This window comes from Dendrobates tinctorius, unplaced genomic scaffold (genome assembly GCF_039654945.1).
Source record: "Dendrobates tinctorius isolate UK_male_01 unplaced genomic scaffold, ASM3965494v1 ptg000350l, whole genome shotgun sequence".
In the NCBI taxonomy this organism is placed as follows: Eukaryota; Metazoa; Chordata; class Amphibia; order Anura; family Dendrobatidae; genus Dendrobates; species Dendrobates tinctorius.
Genome location: NW_027362016.1, coordinates 1,974,957 through 1,984,269, shown reverse-complemented (window position 1 = coordinate 1,984,269; position 9,313 = coordinate 1,974,957). Strand labels below are relative to the sequence as shown.

Below are 9,313 nucleotides of genomic sequence, written 5' to 3'. Positions count from 1 at the left end.
CATGGTCGCACATAAAACACAATTTGCATGCATAATGTTACATCAAGTTTTATTTTTTATGAGATGCAAACAATTGGAGCAAAAAAGAGACAAAAATGTAGAGAAAATATTTTATTGATTGTTAATGTTAAAAGTGAGACCATTTGTCCCAAAATGTGCTGAAACATGTCAGAATGACATGGGCATTTCACATTTTTTAAACTATGATTACCTACTTGTTAAGTTTTTGTTTATTAAGTATCGTTATGGTCTATTGATGTATGAGGTGAAAACTATGAAAGTAGACTTACCAGCAAATCCGTTTCTAGATATATTTCATGACAGCACTGTAGAAGGTTGATTCCCTACCCTAATAGGGACAGAGAACACAAAGAGGAGAAATAGTCCCTCCTCATTGACTGTCCAAAGGATTTTTCTAGTGCCAAAAGAACAACAGACATATGCACAAAAAATCTGTTTGATGTTCCTAGAGTTCTTTTTTGAGAGGACAAATTCAGATTCACTCCAAAGACTCTCAGGAAATTTTTCAAAACCACATTACTAAGTTTTTCAAATTTTTCAAATTTTTCAAAACCACATTACTAAGTTTTGTTTGACCTCATCTAATCAATAAATGAAGATAAAGTTTCTTGAAATTAAATGTTGATGTCGCCTCCAGGGGAGACTGCGACCTGAACGCAGCGCCTTAGACAGCTCCGCCATCCTGACTTCGACATGCAATTGGAACTTAACTCCTTCCATGCTAGTCAGCAGAAATGTTACCATTTCTTGTGATTAAAAACTTGTCACACCACCCCAAAAAAGTCAATAAATAACATTTTTTATATGCATACTTTTCGTCTGCATTAATTTTTAAACCTCCATTTATTTTGTTTGGATATTAGAAATGTTAGATTTCTCACAAATGCGGTGATGCACCAGATTTCTTCAGAAACTACTGTTTGGCCACACAGCAGGGCTTTGAAAGGAAGAGCCCTATTTGGGTTTTGCAATGCAGATTTTGCAGGAATACCTTGCAGATGAAATTTGCAGAGTACCAAAACAGCAGAAAACCTCCCAAAGTGACCACATTTTAGAAATTATTTTGCACAATGAGTTAATCAACACCTGCAATTACTATTGTCAGCCTATAGGTGTTTTCACTCTGAACCATCCAGCATTGCAAGTATGCCAGTTTAGTGCCCAGCTTTTGCTTGCAGAGACAAGCAACCCATACATTTTTAAGTGGGCTCTACTCACTGGAGCAATGTCAAATATGTAGATGCTTTGTCTCACCATTAAAGTAGAAACCTCCTATATTTCAAATTAAAGATGACGGACCTGTGTGGAGCTTGTGTTTTTTGCCTTTTTGACTTTGTCCACAGCATATTTTTTAAGGACATTTGTCTCAGTAATGCCTCAGTGTTTCAAAGTCAAATAAGCTGACTATAATCATTCAGCTAGTGTCTGATAAGTGCTGTCTGTTTCAGCTATCAGGTTACCTTTTAATCCTCTTACAGCTAAGTCAATCTGAAATAAAACAAAATAGAGGAAAAATTACTAAAAAACATTCATGTGTTCAAAAGGAAAAAGTTACCGTTTCTCAAATTTTTAACATTTTGTTTTCTGTAGATAGTTAAGATTTTTAGGCCTTTTGATCATGATCAGTCCATGTGCTTTGTTTAATATCTCCTTAAAATGTAAACGGTGAAGAAAAAGCATTTTGCCGAAACCCGGGATTGGACCAGGGACCTTTAGATTCAGTCTAACGCTCTCCCAACTGAGCTATTTCGGCCATATCTATACATTTTCTGGGGGGTTTGACACTCTGCAAATGTCAAGTGTCACACCTGGAGGGATATATTATAATTTTTCATTTGACTGTTTTTTGAAGCATGATTTCTATTTGAAACGCCTTCCATTTTGCTGTACATATTTAATAACATTCATTAACTATTTGTGAATGAGTAGAAAAAGACAGCAATTTTGCCATTGAATTTTTAAATTTTCAGTTTGTCTCCATGCACCAGTATAATTCTGACCCTGTGCTTCTAGAATAGGTCATGGTCGCACATAAAACATAATTTGCATGCATAATGTTACATCAAGTTTTATTTTTTATGAGATGCAAACAATTGGAGCAAAAAAGAGACAAAAATTTAGAGAAAATATTTTATTGATTGTTAATGTTAAAAGTGAGACCATTTGTCCCAAAATGTGCTGAAACATGTCAGAATGACATGGGCATTTCACATTTTTTAAACTATGATTACCTACTTGTTAAGTTTTTGTTTATTAAGTATCGTTATGGTCTATTGATGTATGAGGTGAAAACTATGAAAGTAGACTTACCAGCAAATCCGTTTCTAGATATATTTCATGACAGCACTGTAGAAGGTTGATTCCCTACCCTAATAGGGACAGAGAACACAAAGAGGTGAAATAGTCCCTCCTCATTGACTGTCCAAAGGATTTTTCTAGTGCCAAAAGAACAACAGACATATGCACAAAAAATCTGTTTGATGTTCCTAGAGTTCTTTTTTGAGAGGACAAATTCAGATTCACTCCAAAGACTCTCAGGAAATTTTTCAAAAACACATTACTAAGTTTTGTTTGACCTCATCTAATCAATAAATGAAGATAAAGTTTCTTGAAATTAAATGTTGATGTCAGAAGTGGGATTTGAACCCCCATCTCCAGGGGAGACTGCGACCTGAACGCAGCGCCTTAGACCGCTCGGCCATCCTGACTTCGATATGCAAATGGAACTTAACTACTTCCATGCTAGTCAGCAAAAATGTTACCATTCCTTGAGATTAAAAACTTGTCACACCACCCCAAAAAAGTCAATAAATAACATTTTTTATATGCGTACTTTTCATCTGCATTAATTTTTAAACCTCCATTTATTTTGTTTGGATATTAGAAATGTTATATTTCTCACAAATGCAGTGATGCACCACATTTCTTCAGAAACTACTGTTTGGCCACACAGCAGGGCTTTGAAAGTAAGAGCCCTATTTGGGTTTTGCAATGCAGATTTTGCAGGAATACCTTGCAGATGAAATTTGCAGAGTACCAAAACAGCAGAAAACCTCCCAAAGTGACCACATTTTAGAAATTATTTTGCACAATGAGTTAATCAACACCTGCAATTACTATTGTCAGCCTATAGGTGTTTTCACTCTGAACCATCCAGCATTGCAAGTATGCCAGTTTAGTGCCCAGCTTTTGCTTGCAGAGACAAGCAACCCATACATTTTTAAGTGGGCTCTACTCACTGGAGCAATGTCAAATATGTAGATGCTTTGTCTCACCATTAAAGTAGAAACCTCCTATATTTCAAATTAAAGATGACGGACCTGTGTGGAGCTTGTGTTTTTTGCCTTTTTGACTTTGTCCACAGCATATTTTTTAAGGACATTTGTCTCAGTAATGCCTCAGTGTTTCAAAGTCAAACAAGCTGACTATAATCATTCAGCTAGTGTCTGATAAGTGCTGTCTGTTTCAGCTATCAGGTTACCTTTTAATCCTCTTACAGCTAAGTCAATCTGAAATAAAACAAAATAGAGGAAAAATTACTAAAAAACATTCATGTGTTCAAAAGGAAAAAGTTACCTTTTCTCAAATTTTTAACATTTTGTTTTCTGTAGATAGTTAAGATTTTTAGGCCTTTTGATCATGATCAGTCCATGTGCTTTGTTTAATATCTCCTTAAAATGTAAACGGTGAAGAAAAAGCATTTTGCCGAAACCCGGGATTGGACCAGGGATCTTTAGATCTTCAGTCAAACGCTCTCCCAACTGAGCTATTTCGGCCATATCTATACATTATCTGAGGGGTTTGACACTCTGCAAATGTCAAGTGTCACACCTGGAGAGATATATTATAATTTTTTATTTGACTGTTTTTTGAAGCATGATTTCTATTTGAAACGCCTTCCATTTTGCTGTACATATTTAATAACATTCATTAACTATTTGTGAATGAGTAGAAAAACACAGCAATTTTGCCATTGAATTTTTACATTTTCAGTTTGTCTCCATGCACCAGTATAATTCTGACCCTGTGCTTCTAGAATAGGTCATGGTCGCACATAAAACACAATTTGCATGCATAATGTTACATCAAGTTTTATTTTTTATGAGATGCAAACAATTGGAGCAAAAAAGAGACAAAAATGTAGAGAAAATATTTTATTGATTGTTAATGTTAAAAGTGAGACCATTTGTCCCAAAATGTGCTGAAACATGTCAGAATGACATGGGCATTTCACATTTTTTAAACTATGATTACCTACTTGTTAAGTTTTTGTTTATTAAGTATCGTTATGGTCTATTGATGTATGAGGTGAAAACTATGAAAGTAGACTTACCAGCAAATCCGTTTCTAGATATATTTCATGACAGCACTGTAGAAGGTTGATTCCCTACCCTAATAGGGACAGAGAACACAAAGAGGTGAAATAGTCCCTCCTCATTGACTGTCCAAAGGATTTTTCTAGTGCCAAAAGAACAACAGACATATGCACAAAAAATCTGTTTGATGTTCCTAGAGTTCTTTTTTGAGAGGACAAATTCAGATTCACTCCAAAGACTCTCAGGAAATTTTTCAAAACCACATTACTAAGTTTTGTTTGACCTCATCTAATCAATAAATGAAGATAAAGTTTCTTTAAATTAAATGTTGATGTTAGAAGTGGGATTTGAACCCACGCCTCCATGGGAGACTGCGACCTGAATGCAGCGCCTTAGACTGCTCGGCCATCCTGACTTCGATATGCAATTGGAACTTAACTCCTTCCATGCTAGTCAGCAGAAATGTTACCATTTCTTGTGATTAAAAACTTGTCACACCACCCCAAAAAAGTCAATAAATAACATTTTTTATATGCGTACTTTTCGTCTGCATTAATTTTTAAACCTCCATTTATTTTGTTTGGATATTAGAAATGTTAGATTTCTCACAAATGCAGTGATGCACCACATTTCTTCAGAAACTACTGTTTGGCCACACAGCAGGGCTTTGAAAGGAATAGCCCTATTTGGGTTTTGCAATGCAGATTTTGCAGGAATACCTTGCAGATGGAATTTGCAGAGTACCAAAACAGCAGAAAACCTCCCAAAGTGACCACATTTTAGAAATTATTTTGCACAATGAGTTAATCAACACCTGCAATTACTATTGTCAGCCTATAGGTGTTTTTACTCTGAACCATCCAGCATTGCAAGTATGCCAGTTTAGTGCCCAGCTTTTGCTTGCAGAGATAAGCAACCCATACATTTTTAAGTGGGCTCTACTCACTGGAGCAATGTCAAATATGTAGATGCTTTGTCTCACCATTAAAGTAGAAACCTCCTATATTTCAAATTAAAGATGACGGACCTGTGTGGAGCTTGTGTTTTTTGCCTTTTTGACTTTGTCCACAGCATATTTTTTAAGGACATTTGTCTCAGTAATGCCTCAGTGTTTCAAAGTCAAACAAGCTGACTATAATCATTCAGCTAGTGTCTGATAAGTGCTGTCTGTTTCAGCTATCAGGTTACCTTTTAATCCTCTTACAGCTAAAGCCCCCGTTACACACTGCGATATCGCGAGCAATATCGCTGTAAAGTCACCGATTTGGTGACGTTACAGCGATATTACTAGCGATATCGCTGCATGTGATACTTACCTCCGACCGGCTCCCCCGTTGGTTATCGCTGATCGCGCGAGAAGCTCCTGGACCATTCCTCGTCAGTCACTTCTTGCGGCGCTTCCTGTGGTGCCGACAAGCGACGCGTGGAGCCGGGCGGGAGGACGCAGGATCGCCGCGTCTGACAGGTAAGTAGTGATCCCCGTCCCCAGCGATGTCGCTGGTGAGATCTGCCTGAGTAGCAGCTCACTAGCGACCACCTAGCGATTCACCAGCGATCCTGACCGCGTCATATCGCTGGTCGGGATCGCTGGTGAGTCGCTAGGTGTTAAGGTACCCTAAGTCAATCTGAAATAAAACAAAATAGAGGAAAAATAACTAAAAAACATTCATGTGTTCAAAAGTAAAAAGTTACCGTTTCTCAAATTTTTAACATTTTGTTTTCTGTAGATAGTTAAGATTTTTAGGCCTTTTACATTAGCTGTAAATAATCAGTCCATGTGCTTTGTTTAATATCTCCTTAAAATGGAAACGGTGAAGAAAAAGCATTTTGCCGAAACCCGGGATTGGACCAGGGACCTTTAGTCTAACGCTCTCCCAACTGAGCTATTTCGGCCATATCTATACATTTTCTGGGGGGTTTGACACTCTGCAAATGTCAAGTGTCACACATGGAGGGATATACTATAATTTTTCATTTGACTGTTTTTTGAAGCATGATTTCTATTTGAAACGCCTTCCATTTTGCTGTACATATTTAATAACATTCATTAACTATTTGTGAATGAGTAGAAAAAGACAGCAATTTTGCCATTGAATTTTTACATTTTCAGTTTGTCTCCATGCACCAGTATAATTCTGACCCTGTGCTTCTAGGATAGGTCATGGTCGCACATAAAACACAATTTGCATGCATAATGTTACATCAAGTTTTATTTTTTATGAGATGCAAACAATTGGAGCAAAAAAGAGACAAAAATTTAGAGAAAATATTTTATTGATTGTTAATGTTAAAAGTGATAACATTTGTCCCAAAATGTGCTGAAACATGTCAGAATGACATGCGCATTTCACACAATTTATAAACTATGATTACCTACTTTTTAAGTTTTTGTTTATTAAGTATCGTTATGGTCTATTGATGCATGAGGTAAAAACTGTGAAAGTAGACTTACCAGCAAATCCGTTTCTAGATATATTTCATGACAGCACTGTAGAAGGTTGATTCCCTACCCTAATAGGGACAGAGAACACAAAGAGGTGAAATAGTCTGTCCTCTTTGACTGTCCAAAGGATTTTTCTAGTGCCAAAAGAACAACAGACATATGCACAAAAATCTGTTTGATGTTCCTAGAGTTCTTTTTTGAGAGGACAAATTCAGATTCACTCTAAAGACTCTCAGGAATAAATTTTTCAAAGCCACATTACTAAGTTTTGTTTGACATCATCTAATCAATAAATGAAGATAAAGTTTCTTGAAATGAAAAGTTGATGTCACGCCTGCAGGGGAGACTGCGATCTGAACGCAGCGCCTTAGACCGCTCGGCCATCCTGACATCGATATGCAATTGGAACTTAACTCCTTCCATGCTAGTCAGCAGAAATGTTACCATTTCTTGTGATTAAAAACTTGTCACACCACCCCAAAAAAGTCATTAAATAACATTTTTTATATGCGTACTTTTCGTCTGCATTAATTTTTAAACCTCCATTTATTTTGTTTGGATATTAGAAATGTTAGATTTCTCACAAATGCGGTGATGCACCACATTTCTTCAGAAACTACTGTTTGGCCACACAGCAGGGCTTTGAAAGGAAGAGCCCTATTTGGGTATTGCAATGCAGATTTTGCAGGAATACTTTTCAGATGAAATTTGCAGAGTACCAAAACAGCAGAAAACCTCCCAAACTGACCACATTTTAGAAATTATTTTGCACAATGAGTTAATCAACACCTGCAATTACTATTGTCAGCCTATAGGTGTTTTCACTCTGAACCATCCAGCATTGCAAGTATGCCAGTTTAGTGCCCAGCTTTTGCTTGCAGAGATAAGCAACCCATACATTTTTAAGTGGGCTTGACTCACTGGAGCAATGTCAAATATGTAGATGCTTTGCCTTACCATTAATGTAGAAACCTCCTATATTTCAAATTAAAGATGACGGACCTGTGTGGAGCATGTGTTTTTTGCCTTTTTGACTTTGTCCCCAGCATATTTTTTAAGGACATTTGTCTCAGTAATGCCTCAGTGTTTCAAAGTCAAACAAGCTGACAATAATCATTCAGCTAGTGTCTGATAAGTGCTGTCTGTTTCAGCTATCAGGTTACCTTTTAATCCTCTTACAGCTAAGTCAATCAGAAATAAAACAAAATAGAGGAAAAATTACTAAAAAACATTCATGTGTTCAAAAGGAAAAAGTTACCGTTTCTCAAATTTTTAACATTTTGTTTTCTGTAGATAGTTAAGATTTTTAGGCCTTTTGATCATGATCAGTCCATGTGCTTTGTTTAATATCTCCTTAAAATGTAAACGGTGAAGAAAAAGCATTTTGCCGAAACGCGGGATTGGACCAGGGACCTTTAGATCTTCAGTTTAACGCTCTCCCAACTGAGCTATTTCGGCCATATCTATACATTTTCTGGGGGGTTTGACACTCTGCAAATGTCAAGTGTCACACCTGGAGGGATATATTATAATTTTTCATTTGACTGTTTTTTGAAGCATGATTTCTATTTGAAACGCCTTCCATTTTGCTGTGCATATTTAATAACATTCATTAACTATTTGTGAATGAGTAGAAAAAGACAGCAATTTTGCCATTGAATTTTTACATTTTCAGTTTGTCTCCATGCACCAGTATAATTCTGACCCTGTGCTTCTAGAATAGGTCATGGTCGCACGTAAAACACAATTTGCATGCATAATGTTACATCAAGTTTTATTTTTTATGAGATGCAAACAATTGGAGCAAAAAAGAGACAAAAATTTAGAGAAAATATTTTATTGATTGTTAATGTTAAAAGTGAGACCATTTGTCCCAAAATGTGCTGAAACATGTCAGAATGACATGGGCATTTCACATTTTTTAAACTATGATTACCTACTTGTTAAGTTTTTGTTTATTAAGTATCGTTATGGTCTATTGATGTATGAGGTGAAAACTATGAAAGTAGACTTACCAGCAAATCCGTTTCTAGATATATTTCATGACAGCACTGTAGAAGGTTGATTCCCTACCCTAATAGGGACAGAGAACACAAAGAGGTGAAATAGTCCCTCCTCATTGACTGTCCAAAGGATTTTTCTAGTGCCAAAAGAACAACAGACATATGCACAAAAAATCTGTTTGATGTTCCTAGAGTTCTTTTTTGAGAGGACAAATTCAGATTCACTCCAAAGACTCTCAGGAAATTTTCTGGTGGGTTTGACACTCTGCAAATGTCAAGTGTCACACCTGGAGGGATATATTATAATTTTTCATTTGACTGTTTTTGAAGCATGATTTCTATTTGAAACGCCTTCCATTTTGCTGTGCATATTTAATAACATTCATTAACTATTTGTGAATGAGTAGAAAAAGACAGCAATTTTGCCATTGAATTTTTACATTTTCAGTTTGTCTCCATGCACCAGTATAATTCTGACCCTGTGCTTCTAGAATAGGTCATGGTCGCACATAAAACACAATTTGCATGCA

General features: G+C 36.3%; 1 non-coding gene across 1 annotated transcript; it reads right to left on the bottom strand.

Moving 5' to 3' along the window:
- Nucleotides 1-1,703: 1,703 nt before the first annotated feature.
- On the bottom strand, nucleotides 1,704-1,774 carry TRNAS-UGA (transfer RNA serine (anticodon UGA)). Its single transcript has one exon. It is a non-coding gene; the product is annotated as a tRNA-Ser (tRNA).
- Nucleotides 1,775-9,313: the final 7,539 nt, after the last annotated feature.